The following is a 17,147-nucleotide window of genomic DNA, read 5'->3' on the forward strand; positions in this document are numbered from 1 at the left end:
TGTGTTTGTTCCGTTGTTGGAACATACTATGGTAGTATATTTTGATATATCATCACTGTTAACACACTTTGGTGTAGTATTGCGTCTTTCCTTAGATTTCGGGAGAGATGCCACAGTTTGTTATGGGGAGAGATACCACATCGGCTATATAAAATCACGCCTAGGGAGGGATGCCACTTATTTTATATGACTTAATATTCTATGGAAAAAAGTCATGGTAAGTCAAAATTTGATGGATAAGCCTCAAAATATTTTCAACATGGATGAAAGTGGTATCCAGTTGACAAACAAACCAGGGAAGGTATTGACAATGAAAGGTGGCAAGGATGTCCACATTTTGACTCCTCATGAGAGAGGCGAAAACATAACTGTAATTGCATGTTGCAATGCAGAAGGAGTATTTCTACCACCAGTTCTTTTGATGAAAGGAGTGAATAAGTAAAAATAATTCGTAGATGGACTCCCTTATGGATCAGATGTTTACATGAACCCAAAGTGGACGTTCATAACCACAGAATTGTTTTTCAAATGGTTTGAGGAGCATTTCCTACCCCGGAAACCTCCTGGTAAGACTGTTTTGATTTTGGACGGCCATGCATCACATTACAACGCATTCGACATGTTGAGTCTGGCTGACAAGAATGATGTGATCATAGTATGTTTTCCTAGTCACACAACAAAGGCTCTCCAGCCACTGGATAGTTCATTTTTTGGTCCGCTTAAGGTCTATTACAACAAAGAGGCCAAAGTGTGGATGCAACATCATAAGGACAGAAATATCACTAGATATCAGGCTGGATATCTCATTGGCAAAGCATAGGAGAAGGCAGCATCAGTTGGTAATGCAGTTGCGGGGTTCAAAGCAACATGAATATATCCCCTTAATCCCGAAATTGTACCAGAGCACTTTTATGCAATATCTGATGCATCTGTTTCCACATTGACAACTATCAACACGCGCCACTTACTTCTAGCAGCCCTGTTTCATTAGCTTCCACAACTCATTCTACAGCACTTTCAGCTGCCATTCCATCAACATTTCGAGCCTCAAATCCAACCCCATCACACCACATTTGTTTCGAAAACTTCAACCCCTGAAAGTGAATCTCTCCATACACCAACGAAATATCTTCAAGAGGTTAGTTCATGCCAACTGCTCCAGTTTCTCTCAGCAAGAAAATAAAACAATCTGCAGCAGTTTTGACATCGCAAGAACACATTCAGAAATGCAAAGATTTCAAAGAGAAGAAGCAAAAGAAATTATAAAGACAGCTCAACACCAATAAATGTAAGAAGAAGGTACCAAAGAAGAAAAGTAAACATGCGAAAGTCGAAGAAGCAAGTGATGTTTACAAATTTGGTATCAACGAGACACTTTCTACAAGTGAAGATGATGTGAGTACCAACAATTGTGTAGAATGCTGGGAAAATTACTACACCACCAAAGAGAAAGCAGACTGGATTCGGTGCGAGGTGTGCCACAAGTGGCTCCACGAGTCATATACGATGAATGGGCCCATGTGCAACACTTTCGGAAGAGAAGTGAAGAGACAGGACGAGAATAAAGTAAATAAAAAAAAAAATCACGTGAGGCATCTCTCCCGATTTACGTGGCATCTCTCCCTTAGCCTGTGGGAGAGATGCCCAAAAATAACTTTCATTGTTATTTTTTATTGGGTTTTTTAATTATGTTATTATCTTTTCATATTTTATCACAGTGAGTACACTTCTCTGACATTATTTGAGAATTTTTTTTAATGTATTACAAATAATTTTATAGAATTTGTGATTTGTTTTCAAAATGTGTGGCATCTCTCCCGCAATTACCCTAGTTTATTTAGTTACTCAGATAAATTCTAATTTATTGGTAATTTATTACTATATTATCAATTCCTGTGTGTGTGAATATATTGCATTATTTCTGCAATTGGTTTGTAAGAAATCTTTTTTTTAACACCGATCGTAGGCCTTATCATGCATAGAGTCCAACATGAGACTGGAAGTGTGCTGATTTATATGTTAAACCACGAATAAATAAATTAATAAAATTTGTTGGCGCCGATTGCTTTAGAGTGAGTATTGCATGGCGAAGTTCAATGTTTTCATCCCCGTTCACGAGTATGACTCATATTTATGAGAAACCAGATCGCATTTGCATGGTATGGAGCCTACTGTAATCTTGAGGGTGGAAAAACCGATGATTTAAAATCCAATTAACAAATAAAACTATTTTTTTACGCAAATAACTTTTTAGTACACTGAAACAAAGCAGCTTGTAAATTAACTTTAGAATTATAAATATTAAAAAAAATATTGTGAGCTAATATTTCAGTGCTTGCCAGTTATTTGTGACAACTAACTTAGACTACAAGCAAATAGATGTGTTTTCATGTTGTAAATATGCTTACAATACGAAACTCGGACACTAAATTTAACGTAGAATTATTCGAAATAATGCCAAGCCTGATAAATAAACGCAAATTGTGCTTTAAACTACGTTTCTGGGCGAGAATCATGCGTAGGGCCATGCATATTTCGCGAAAATATTCCAAGATTAATTATGAGTTAAAACACTGTAGCATCATCTGTGTTTCGAGATTGGGTGAATTTCTTTCAGGCGCATGTCGATTGTTACAACACCAATCACAGTAATTCAGTGCGGAAGCAAACGCGTCCTGAGTGGCTCGGTCGAATAAGGCAACGACTTCTCTCGCAGACGGCCACCAATCAAAAGGAAGAAACCCCATGTGCGGGTATACCTTGTTGCAGTCTAATAGGCGTTCAGATTAATTCACGAAAAATGCCTACCTCTAATCATGCGTAGTTACCGCACGCAATGCTATAATTCGCTGCCGGAGCATCTACGTCGACTAATAAATCATTTGTTTGCAGACGTAAATTTTAAACTATGTTATTAAATCACTCCGATAAACAGGAAAAAAATAATTTAAAAATACAGTAAATCCCAGATTTTGGACCTTATTTTCAAGTAATTCATCAAAATAGGCCATTTTGTTAACTTTCATTAAACAGTTAGTAAAATAACGTTTTCCTGTGGCTTTGTGAACTTTAGATCGCACCATGCACAACAGGTAGCGGTACCACGATTGTTACTTATTTCCGTTCATTGGCTTTCATCGCATTTACCAAACGATTCCTATCAAATGTCGTAGGGATACCACGAGTTGAAAACGTTAGAAATTAAAAAAAAAAAAAAAGTCATGTGTAAAATTCTAGGTTGAATTTATCCTAAAAAAATGGAAATTCCAGTTTTTAAAAACAAATCTGCAAAAGACGTAACTAGAAGTTTCTGTGACGTTGAAAATGAAATATTGTTTAGTAACTATACCATAGTTTGCTGTTACTTGGCTAACGATTTAAGAAATCAATGCAGTTAACAAACAATTTAATCATTATAAAGTAAACACCGTAAGATTGGCTTCCACTTCAACAAAAGTTACGTGGGGACTATACTCATAAGATCGTTACTTGCAAATGTTATTTTTTTTTAGTTCATAATTTCTGAATTATTATGATTGACCTGATTTTAAAAATTAAGAAGCACGCGTTGCTATAACTTTACGTCTTCGCAACAACAATTTTTTTATGAAATTAAGAAACAAAACGAATCACTTAAGTGGGAGGGATGGAAACACGGAATTCTACGATATAATTTTGATAGTTTTTAAGCCATAACAAGGTAGTTTTTATGGTTCAGTATTGAAAAATACCCATAATTAAAGCAGAGACTAAATATTTATATATATTATCATAGTGTCTGTCGACAGTTATATTACAGTTGTAGTAATTCCCAAAAAAAAAAAAAAATTCAATAATCGCCAATGACCTCATTAGGGAAACTATTTTCAGCAGCATGTCATTATTGAATTCGGGTATTTCATACTATTGTATATGTTCTAATGAAGCGAAAATTTATAAATTCAAACGATAGAAAATTTGTTGTGGCTTAAAAAAAACTCCTCTTGAAACTAAGATGGCGTCTTTCTGTTTCTATTTCTCGCCTTGAAGATTTCTCCCACACCTTTGTTCAAACACGGGCCTTTTAAGGCGGCGTGGGAAATGAAGGCGTTGTTAAGGGTGGGAGGTGTGGGGAGTGTTACACGGAAATCAGTTGGCCAAACAGGCGTGTATTGGCGCCTCTAATTGGCTTACACCGGCACACAAGCGCTCATGGGAAAGCACACTCCGTGAGTGCAACTGTGGGAACTTTCGGGCCCTTAAGTAGCCATGTACAGGATCGCCGTCTATTTTCATTGTTGATTCTGGGCTCAAAGCGTTAAAAAAAGTGTTTTTTTGGAGCGGGCCTGAGAGTAGTAGAGGTCTTCATTGTAGCATCGTACTAAAATAACAAACGTTAAAATTATAGACTGTACATTTTAAATAGATACAAAATATTTGAATTTTTCACAAAACAAACTGCTGATAAGAAATTAGTTTTTAAATTTGTTAAAATTGTATTTCACAAGATATTTATTTATACCAAAAAAAAATTATATATCATGGTTTAAAATTTATTTACTATTAAATGTTGTTTGATTGCAATTTTGAGTTAAACCACGAAGATTAACTACCAGCTGAGTTACGTTTTGATATGCTTGCATTATCCAAGCCATGTAAACTAAGTTATTTTAAGGTATTAAACTTATATAAAAGTAACTGACAACTACAGTAAATATAGTTGTGGCAATGCCATAAAAATTAATTATAAAATAAATTTAAACTTTGTTTAGTTAAAGAGTATTTACAAAATAAACACCAAAAATAAATCCAATGAAAATAGATTAACAGGTTTTAAACTAGGCTTAAACCTACTAATATATAAATATGAATGTTTAGATGTTTGGATATCTGAATATTTGATGTTTGTGCGTCTGTTGCTCAATCACGTATTTAATATTAAACGGATATGGTTACAACTTGTCATACATCTAATATTTATACTGTATTAAAACATAGGCTACATATAATTATGAAATGTCTTACCTAAAATGTAAAAATGGGCTAATTTAATTTTATAATAGATACTACGAGGAAATAAGACATAGGGCATAACATATAAACACATATCAGTGAATATTATCTTCTCTATGCCCACGAAGCAAAATCCCTTAAGCCTTATGTTTATGTTACTGATAAAAAGGTTCTAAACATTTAGTTTAAATTCCAGAATAGCTGTTTTTTTGGGTCAGAAATCAATATACCAATGCCAAAATGTAGGAAAAATCGTAATAACGTTAAACTTTTAATGTAAAAATACTTACAAACAACATTGAAATACTTTATACTCTAAAGTTATGCATATTCTGGAGACTAAACATAAAGAAACAAATATTTTTGAAGGTACTTTGGGTACCTATAATGCGTTTTTACCACGGTTTCATTTTAACTATGGAGTAAAATTCAAATAAAGATATTTAAATAGAAGATACCTTTAATTGTGATCGCACTGCAGCATATGAATTAATTTATTTAGTTATGGCGTATTGTTTATTTGCTGTCGTCGAATGGTGTTTACGATACTTGGCGTGAATGTCTAATGCTGCAACTGTATGATTGTTATATAGCTTACTCAAAGGTTTTTTGGATACATTTTTATTCTTTCTAAGGTGCCGATACTTCTCAATAGTGGTTATAGATATTCTGCAAGTAAATAGCGAAGAATCGAGGAAAAATAAAAATGCCCAAAGAAAATTTTCTATACGATAAGTTCACTATGATATTCAGTGAAGGGAAACATTTTTCATCTAAGTGGTGAATTAGTTAATTTTCTTTAGCTGCAATCAACACACTAGATAAGGAATGGTGCGAAATTGTGAACTTAACTGGAAAACTCCGAGAAAAATCCAACCAAGTCAGTAGTGTTTATTTTGGTTTTATATATACATATAAACACACATGTGTGTGTGTGTTGTTAAAACAGCTTTTTTCACACTTATTAGAAACTAAAAAAAAATTTTGAGTTAACACAGTGTATACCCTGAAGGAGAATTACTATTACGTAGACCAAGGAATCTTAAATCACTTGGTAACTAAACGTACTATTAACTGAACTAACATTGAACTATAGGCTGGGTTCACCTGGCGATAAGCACAGAAAATTACAATAGAATTGTCTAGATAATATCAAACATTTAGTGCTGCCAAAAGATAGTGAGTGCAACTTATCTAGTATAAAATATATCCCTCGTGGTTTCAAAGATATTATGGGCGTTTAAAAAGTTCTATATAAATACAGAATACGTTATTGTAATCATCACAGGTTTCCTAAAAAAATAATTAAAATTATGTACTTTTACAAAAAAAAAATACCTACTTCAACTGCAAATACAATTTTTACTGTTTACTACAATATGTTATACCTATCACTCATGGTAAAGTAGCATTTGTTTACCTTAGTGAAAAATAATTTTAACTGTTTATTGTTTGTTTTAAATTAAGGAAATAGCAAAAACTTTTACTTCTATAAACACGGTAGTTCACGAGTTTCAGAGGCATGAAAATTTCAATACAGCCACTACTATGCTCTTACAAGCCTATGTCTAAACCTTTAATTTAAACTCTAATTACTTTTATTTGTACAACATATTAACTTTCAGCTAAAAAAATATCCATTTTTATTAATTTAAAATACAGCCCTATATATTTTATGGGCATAGTATTTTAATTCTCTTCTTCATAGTGAAATTATGTTTTACACATGTCGGTATTTATAAATACAAAAACAGTGGATTTATGATTAATCACAAGTTAAAAAAGGTGATATTTTAAGCTACCGCAAAAATAATTAAAATTATTCATTACTATTGTAAAAGAATAACTGTATTATAATAGTACAGTACAGTAGCTCTGAATATTTTAGTACTTAAATAGTTTGTTGTGAAGTTAATCACCACGTTTGTCTGTGTTTCTGTATCTACAAAATTTTTACCTTAGACACTGGAGCTGCACTAGTGGACATTACTGAGGTTACACAGTAGAACAGGAAAAATGCGTTAATTTATAAAATATCAAAAAATATTTTGGACATAAAATAATACAGACAACGAAATCACGCAACAGGTAATCACAAGTATACTGACATCGGTAGGAAGAAATAAATAATATAGTAAAGGATTAAATATTTTGTAATATTAATGTTAAATTGAAAAATTTTCTCGTGACATAAAATGATGGTAAACATTCTGTTCAGTTAAACTGAATGTGATTTAAACTCGGGAAATATATTATGGACACAGATAGTTAGATTTATGTAGCAACAAAAGTGATTAGAAAAATGTACTAGGATAGTTAATGAACTCTGTGTTTATGAACATAGTATTTACTCTGGGGATATTTTTTACAAGTTGGAACCAATTAAATTCCAATAAATTAAAAATGATCTTCGGTTATTTGCTTAATCAGACTTCCGGGGGGAGAAATAAACCATCTAGCCAATATCCGTAACCACAGTTTCCAAATAAATAGTTTTGAGAGGAATATTAATTTCTCTTTGCAAGCTTTTTACGTGCAAGATTATTAAGAACAGTTTATTCTCATATTTAAAACAACGATGTTTGAATTCCAACGGGAAAAAAACACACATTATAAAAAAAATTCTGAACAGAATTTACAAAGAGTTAGTAAATAATAAAGGTAAAAATTGTATGAGTCTCATTAGGATTTTTATGCCGTTTCTTTGTACCTCAGCACATTTATGGTGTGCAGAGCTATACAAGGACCCACACGATTTAAAGGAGTTTAAAAAAAGCTTATAAAAATATGTTGAGGTAACAAAAGTAGTTCTTTTTCAAATTTAATTCATAAACTATGTATTTTAACAGTGATCAAGTGGATGAACACGGATTTTCCCATAGTATGGATTACGTTTTTTAATTATCAGTTCAAATTTTTGAAAGATCCATAACTACGCGCAATAAATCCTGTTTGTTAATTGCCATGTCATAAAAATATTTGGTTACCATTCAAAACCTCATAGTTAACCTACGCACAATGAGATACTGCGCTCTGGTTCAGATATTTACTCTTAGATGCGATACCGCAATACAATAACCAGCGAGCATCGCCTTAATACACAAATATGCCCCTGGGGAAACAGTTGCCCATTGGTGAAAGGTTTACCTAACTTTTAAAAACAGTGACATTTGGTAATTTTCGTTTGTGACATATAAATGATACAGCTGCGCTTCATCCTCTGAGAAACATCAAAAACCGGAAAGGACAAATGTCTCTGATGATGCGGTTATGGAGCTCCGACAAATTCGAGTGAAATTCGCAAGGCTTGTCTGAGATTTGACGGTTCTTAGAAATAAGTTCTAACGGTCACTTGCAAAGCAACACATTATTTTCGTTTCCTAGCGCCCAAAAAAACCGTGTGTTTTATTATAAACACTGTTGACCGTAAGACAGTGTAATAATGATTCGTAAACCATTGAAATTTTTTTTAAAACGTAATATCTTGCACAAGTTACATTATATTGCTTTTGGATGAACAACTCTAACTTACAAAAAAAAACGTTTAATGTCATTTAATATTAAACTTCCATTAAAGTTTCGAATGAATGGTTGAATGAGAAATATGTATGGTAGTTGTGTTTCTTAGTAAAAAGACAGCCATCGACCGCGACAGGACTCGAACCTGCAATCTTCGGATCCGAAGTCCGACGCCTTATCCATTAGGCCACGCGGTCATATAAAATCCATATTTTTATAGCAAATGTATACTCTGTAGGACTTGTTGTTCTATTGTGTTTACAAAATATGTGCATGTTAATCAAATCAGGAAGATAATTTAAGGGTACAATTTATAACTTACACTTTTAAATATCTGACGAGAAAATATTTATTTAGTATATCTGATTTGTCACATCAGGTTTCATTATGGATGTACCATAGGCAATTAGCAAAATCGACTATTAAATTTAATTTATCAAGACCAAAACATTTTCTTTTTTAAAACATCCAATATTAATGAAACTTGTTCATTTGATTAGCTGAACCAAAAATTTTCCTTTTAAATCATTTAGTTTAAATAGTAAATCTATTTTTAAGAATAATTAACTTCAATTATATCATTAATCTCCATTCTTTTCTCTAAAAAAAGAGGATATTTTCAATATTAAACTACTAAAAAAATATACACCTTACTGTATAGAATCATAGCTAGGATCTTTCGTTTTAAATTTACATATATTCCTTAAGGAAAAAAGAATTTAAATATTTGGATATACGAAAAGGCTACTTCAGGAACGGAAACTGAAGGAAAACTTGTCTCTTTTTCCTCTGCTTTCAGCACTACGGAGCTGCCGTGCATTTTGTGTAGTTTTTTAAAAAAAATGATCTAATTTTAAACATTGATCAATGACAAACAAATATAGAAAAACACACCACACATGACAGGATAGAGGAAATATTTTTAAGTATTATGATGAATCGCGTATCTAATCAACATGGGCACTAAAGCGTGATAAGACAAATATCAACCCGGCAGCTCAGGATTTAGCTAGTTCGTAGTTCATGAATTCAAACATTTGACAGTATTATGTATGTCTCTGGTCTTGATAAATGGCCTGTGTAGGTGATATAATCATTAGAGCCACGGAAATTTCGCGCATTCATTTAGTCGCAAGTTATAACGCAAACCTCCACACTGTCGCACTGTGTTCATGATTAATCCGCAGTTATCTGGACACGCCCCTCTACGACCGTGAGCCAACGATGTCCAGCTAGGAGAGAAGTAAGCGAATCAGGTAGTGCCAAATAACAAGGATAAAAATGTTCTCGCTAAGAAATCAACCAATGGGAAAGTAAACATGGGTCGAGCACACCTAGAACTTTGAATTCTATCCTGAGGCCAGAGGAATCCGCGAAATTTCCGGGACTCTAATAATCATCTCTACTTCGATGTGAACCCCCCCACACTCATAAAATACCACAGTAGAGGGTAAGGGCTATGTTAGTCCTATGGGAGGCACTATGGGAGGCACTTTGGGGGTGATGGGGGCGTTGGAGGCGAGGGTGCAATGGGGACAATTGGGTGCAATATGATGATGGGGGCCATGGGGGCCATGGGGGAAATTGGGCGATGGAGCGATGGGGTCAATGGGGGCTATGGGGTCGATGGGAGCTACGGGGGCGATTCCTTCCCACAACCGCCATATTTAAAATCACCGGGAAATCTGGAAAAAAAACATGAGCTATTCATGTAACATCTAACCTCGGCAACTAGCCAATTCGTGTGTTCTCTTTCGTTGTAAATACAGTTATAATACACTTAATAATACGAAACTCGGACACATTTAAAGTAGGATTCTTTTATAAAAAAATCCCAAGTGTGACAAATACACGCAAATTGAACTTTTCAAATAAATCTATGGACGAGAATCACCCGCAGTTTCCGCACCCGCTGTTATAATTCGCTATCGGAGCAGCTACATTGAATATCGAATCATTCAATTTTTAGAACTTAATTTTTAATTTTTTTATGAAACTGCTCCGATAAAAGCGAAATAAACTTGCAAAATACAAAATCCCGGTTTTGGACTTGATTCACGACAAGAAATTTTATTATAATATATTGCCCGTCACGTTAAAATTCAATAAACAGTTAATACTTTTAAGTTACTCTTTGTCTTTGCGAACTTTGGTTCGCACCATTTGCCACAGATGGCAGCACCGTGGTTGTTTAGTTCATTGCCTTCCGTCGCATTCACGAAATTACTCGTACCAAATTCCGTATGCCGAGATATAACATGTAACAACATCAATAATTGACTTTTAAAGACGTCTTAAATATGTTAAATAGCTAAAAGGTCTAGTTCATTTAAATATTTCTGTCTTCCCATTTAACTTGGCCGTATATCCCAGTTTTCTCGAACCACCGAGTTTCCGCTGGCGTCCTTACATACATTCAAGCGTTTGCATGCGCGGACGCTGTTGACAGCTGTGGTGGCTTCGTTTCCAACGCAGTCATACCAACCGCTGCTGCTTCTTGAATTCCCTGCGTTCATAGTCTTCAGGGCCGTGTTCCAAATACCTGGCCACAATTTTTATCTCGTAAATAAACAACATATTTGCCAATTTTGCACCAAATTTGTGTCTTCCCTGAACAAGTACACATTAGACTTTAAGCAGAATGAAACCGTAACAGGCAGCCTTGGAGAGAGTGGCAGTGTTGGCAACTCTTACGTGCGCAAAGCAATGAATAAGGTCCATCTTGTAAAATGTAACGGATCACGACAAACGGAGATGGGACTTCCAGAACATTTCACTATCGCGTCTGCTGCTTCTTGAATGCACACGTAACAAATGGCAACTTATGAGATTGTATTTTAAAGTCATGTAATATTAATTTAATTTTTAAAAAAATATTATGTTTAGTTATTATGTAACGTCTATAATTAACAAACATAAAAAACTAACCACGACACAATAATAGATCACCATGTATTATTGTACTTGAAAATCTTTTTTAAATTATTTAGAATACAAACAAACATGGCTGCCATTGCAGCCAACAGTTCGGATTCTATTGGCCTGACGGAGCAACGTAAATGGAAGAGCTCAGCACTGCGGGCTATCGTAGAAACTTTGTTCCGTGAGATCCGTCTCCATTTACGTGATGCGTCTCCGTTTCCGCGTCATCGTAGAACGGGCTTTAAATGTACCATACGGCACAACGGTCGGAAACGCCCAAACGCTCAAACGCTCAAACACTGCCCATTTTAACCACCAACGTTCCGTTTTACAAAACGCAAGTTTGCTAATACGCTCCATCGCAAACAGAAAGGTCTCATTGGTTTCAAAGAAGTTTGAACACGTGGCGTTCGAGAAAACATGAACGCGTGCGTGTGAAAAAAAATTGAGCCTTATCTCTCAAACACTCCGGTCATCCGCTCATTTCTCCACCCTCCCCCCAGCCACTCAAATTCGCTCCACACAAAATTCGAAGTATGAACACATTTACTTTAAAAAACACACTTTTATGTAATATTAAAAGTAATCATAATTGAATAAAGTACTAAAACATTAAAATACAATTGAAATCATTTCAAACCTTTCAAATGTGGGTATTTCGCGTGAGAAGAGGTTGTCACACTGGAAGTATAATTTTTGATACGTGTATTGTAGGCTATATGATCTTAAATTTGGTAAATAGTACTCTAATAAATTATCAACTCTAATAATTAATTAACCTGCATGAAGTCAGTGAAAAGGCAGACCAAATCTGCTCGCGCAGTGTCGATCTGCGATCATTGCTATGAACCGACCCGAAAGTCCGTTCAACTTGCAGTTCCCTAAGTGATCTTTGCTCAGCGCTCACAGCACGACGTCCCAACGGAAAACGTGGTCGGACGATAGTCGAACCAGCTTACGACACGAGATCACTAGGGGCAGGCATTTTTCGCGAATAAATCTGAACGCCTATTAGACTGCAACAAAGTATACCCGCACCAGCGGTTTCTTCCTTGTGGTGGGCGGCCGTCTGCGAGAGAAGTCGTTACCTTTTTTGACCGAGCCACTCAGGAAGCGTTTGCTTTCGCACTGAACTACTGTGATTGGTGTTGTATCCATCGACATGTACCTGAAAGAAATTCAACCAATCACGAAACACGGACGATGCTACAGTGTTTTAACTTATAACTAGTCTCGGAATGTTTTCGCGAAATATGCACGGCCCTAGAGATCACGCATTAACTCCAGCGGTGCAAACGGCCTTTAGGAAGGGGTTCTCCTCTGGGTCGACCACAGTTCAGCCGGATCAGGTTGAAGGAGAGTTGGTGGCAGTGGTGCTGGGATGGTTGCCACGGCCTCCCGTTCTAGTTCTTTTCCAAACACCTCCAAGTTGCGATTAAACGGCGTATCACTGTAGGGACCTGAAAAATTCGCGGGTTCAATAACCTGTAGGATGAACTCCATAGTTATACGTACTCTCGGTCAAATGTCACCCACCCGTTGGCTGCTGTCTTGTGAGATGCCCCAACGTAGCAGCCTGTGATTCGATAAAGCGTTGGTTGGGTGTTTCTCATTGGCCCACAGTCATCCAGGTGAGTTGTAAGCCAATAGCAGAGACAGCACTGAGGAATAACGATTTGTATTTTAGCCTATCGCGAAATGAATTCGCGAATTTTTCCGGTCTCTACGTATCAGTTTCCTTGGGCTCTAGAGAGCTCGTGTCGATGGTGTTCCAGCCCTCACGGGAGTATACGCATCATCGAGTCCGGCACGTTAAAAAAAACTTGTGGCGTGTAACGCCACGTGATTCTATGTGAGTTACGTTCCGATATAGCCGGCCCTCAGGTGGGTTATCACATAGATCAGAAAAAAAATTTAAGCGAGCCTTTTAGTACTCAACAGTGATGTGTAAAAATGAGCTTGTGTGTAGTCATGTTGCAAATAAAATTATAATACGAAAAACGGACCCAAAATTTAACGTAATATTCTTCAAATTAAAGCAGAAAATTGTGTTTTCAACTACCTTGACGCGAATCACACGTAGTTTCCACATCCGCCGCTAGAATTCGCTGCCGGAGTAGCCACGTCGACTATTGAATCATTCCAATTTGCAGAGCGAAAAAGTTAAACTACATAATGAAACGGGTCTGATATATTTTTATGACTGTAGAATATAACATGAAGTATTACAGTATGGTTGTACTATTATAAAGTTTTATATTTAATTTCTATGCGCGATGTCAATTATGCGATGTTCACGAAAGCAATACTTCCGTTCCATTCACGAAATTACTTCTACCAAATGCCATATGCAAAGAGGTAACATTTCTTCAAATTAAAAAAAAAAAACATTAAACCGAATCTTTATGAAGTTGAGGGAAACAACCACACATTTTTAACATGTCCATATATGAAATCCCAGCCGCAGATTCCTCAGTCAAATTCACAGAGTTTTGCCTTCAGGAATGACACACGATGACTAGCAACGAATTTTTCCCTTCTTAAAATTCTATCGCTGAGCCGATTAAACCCACCAGTTAGTCTCGAACGAAAGAAAAAAAATTCACTTTTTATATTAAAAAATTTCAAACACAAAAATATTTTACAATAATGGTTAAGTTAGAAAATACGAGACTAAATAAATCAACTATGAGATCAAACTACTCAATGGGCTTCGTTATGCAAATGGTTGATATTTCCAGAATATTTTTCTAGTATTAAAATTGACCACACATACATAATTCCCATAGTCCACGACGCTTGCAGATCAAATTTTCAATACCGTTCCCTCTGTCATTCGTTCTTTCCTGCGACGTCTTCATTAATTTTTTTTTGACGTGACAACGTCTAATAAATCGATGAACGCCGGCTGTACGCACGAAAAAGTGTCCCGTAAGCAAATTGTCTCGTTACGCTGTGTCCCGTTACGCTCATTGTACGCTTGCGCCGCAATTATCACTCTTCCACTCGATTGGAACAACCATCGATTTGACTTTTTCGAGGGACATTAAAACTGAAACACTCCCATTCGTTTCCTACTTTTCCCATCATCGTCCTATCCTTAACAGAATAACACAGATTGGAAGAAGTTAAACAGCAAACATGTATAAAAGTTATAGTAAAAATAATCTGTTCGTTAAAGTAATAAACATATTTGAATTAGTGAGTGCAAATAAAAGTAAATTTATCAATTTAATTGTAGATTTCATTTCACTCCTTCTTTGCATCCATACAAAATAGTGATAATTCAATAAAAATGATTCAATTTTATTCATAAAAATATGCAATAATTTCATCAATGTTTTGTTATGACGTTGTCACGTTAAACTATCGTCCGTAAACAGACCTTACAGACAAACAATTCTTTTTTTTTAACTAGCAGTCGAGAAGAGGGGGGCAGGTGAAATATGACGTGGCGACGCTGTCAGAGTTAACTGGAGTCGCGCGGACCTCCCAAGTCACGAGACCCTAGTGAAGGGGGGGGGGGGGGACAGTGTACACGGGTTACTTAGCGGCAATTACCTCGAGACGAGCACAAGCAATTAGTCAAGTATCTTGTTTTTAGTACGAGGGGTAAAGAGGGGAGAGGAAATGAGAGGGGGAAGGGATTTCCCTCGTTATCCGCGCGACGTGTGTGTTCGGGTGGGGCGTCCACGCTTTGGTGTCGCAACGTCGCGACCCTACGACCTCATCGGGTTCTTTTTTTTTTTTAAGTTTCCGCCCATTTGGCGGGAAGGGGGGGATAGTCTCGCCTATAGTTGGGCGGTGGCTCGAAATAAAATACGGCGGCGTCGACGCGACAAGTTATTTTACTTCGTCGCGTTGCAACCTGGCGCCGACCGGCTTATACAGGATGCCACATAAATCATCCGTCAAGCCGAGAACAGTTGATATGCCAGTAAATTACGATTCTGACTTTAAAAAAAAAGAATGAAATTCAAAAAATTTTCTTAGTTTTCGAGTTAAATGAAATTTTTTTCAGATGTTTCTAAATCATTACCCTGCACCAATTTTTTTAAGGTATTTTGAAATCCCTCCGCAACAGATGGCAGCACGATGGTTGTTACATATTTTTGTTCATTTACTCCATGAAAAAAAAAATTAGGTACTGTTTGTAACTGCTAGTCACTATAATCTTCAGGCATTCCAAGCTTCAAAGACGAAACATTTTGAATTCGAAACGATGTAAAATGGTTTTGGCCTAATATCCTGTTGGAACCAAGATGGCGTCTTTCGATTCCTATCGCTCCCCGGTGAAAACCATTTCGGAAACGCTTTGAGGCAGTTTCCGCTTCTGCGCGGCTGGGCAGAGGAGGCTGCGCCATGCGCGGCATCTGCGCACGAGAGGAGTAGTGAAGCGGGCATTTGCATGTGTCCTTTGGGCGGGCGGAGCTCCCTCGCACGCCTCCGTGCGCCCGTGTCATCTCCCGGGGGTCATCTCTATGGATGTGCACACCCGGCCAACTTCCTCGCCTTCCCTTCCCGCGTCATCTCCCGGGGGTCATCATCTGTGGATGTGCACACCCGGCCAACTTCCTCGCCTTTCCTTCCCGAGTCATCTCCCGGGGGTCATCATCTGTGGATGTGCACACCCGGCCAACTTCCTCGCCTTTCCTTCCCGAGTCATCTCCCGGGGGTCATCATCTGTGGATGTGCACACCCGGCCAACTTCCTCACCTTCCCGAGTCATCTCCCGGGGGTCATCATCTGTGGATGTGCACACCCGGCCAACTTCCTCACCTTCCCGAGTCATCTCCCGGGGGTCATCATCTGTGGATGTGCACACCCAGCCAACTTCCTCGCCTTTCCTTCCCGAGTCATCTCCCGGGGGTCATCATCTGTGGATGTGCACACCCGGCCAACTTCCTCACCTTCCCGAGTCATCTCCCGGGGGTCATCATCTGTGGATGTGCACACCCGGCCAACTTCCTCACCTTCCCGAGTCATCTCCCGGGGGTCATCATCTGTGGATGTGCACACCCAGCCAACTTCCTCACCTTCCCGCGTCATCTCCCGGGGGTCATCATCTGTGGATGTGCACACCCGGCCAACTTCCTCGCCTTCCCTTCCCGCGTCATCTCCCGGGGGTCATCATCTGTGGATGTGCACACCCAGCCAACTTCCTCACCTTCCCGAGTCATCTCCCGGGGGTCATCATCTGTGGATGTGCACACCCGGCCAACTTCCTCACCTTCCCGAGTCATCTCCCGGGGGTCATCATCTGTGGATGTGCACACCCAGCCAACTTCCTCGCCTTCCCGAGTCATCTCCCGGGGGTCATCATCTGTGGATGTGCACACCCAGCCAACTTCCTCGCCTTGCCTTCCCGCGTCATCTCCCGGGGGTCATCATCTGTGGATGTGCACACCCAGCCAACTTCCTCACCTTCCCGAGTCATCTCCCGGGGGTCATCATCTGTGGATGTGCACACCCGGCCAACTTCCTCACCTTCCCGAGTCATCTCCCGGGGGTCATCATCTGTGGATGTGCACACCCAGCCAACTTCCTCGCCTTCCCGAGTCATCTCCCGGGGGTCATCATCTGTGGATGTGCACACCCGGCCAACTTCCTCGCCTTCCCGAGTCATCTCCCGGGGGTCATCATCTGTGGATGTGCACACCCGGCCAACTTCCTCACCTTCCCGAGTCATCTCCCGGGGGTCATCATCTGTGGAT

General features: G+C 38.0%; 1 non-coding gene across 1 annotated transcript; it reads right to left on the reverse strand.

Moving 5' to 3' along the window:
* Window positions 1-8,635: 8,635 nt before the first annotated feature.
* Trnar-ucg (transfer RNA arginine (anticodon UCG)) lies at window positions 8,636-8,708 on the reverse strand. The gene has a single exon. It is a non-coding gene; the product is annotated as a tRNA-Arg (tRNA).
* Window positions 8,709-17,147: the final 8,439 nt, after the last annotated feature.

This window comes from Bacillus rossius, chromosome 15 (assembly GCF_032445375.1).
Source record: "Bacillus rossius redtenbacheri isolate Brsri chromosome 15, Brsri_v3, whole genome shotgun sequence".
Taxonomy (NCBI): domain Eukaryota; kingdom Metazoa; phylum Arthropoda; class Insecta; order Phasmatodea; family Bacillidae; genus Bacillus; species Bacillus rossius.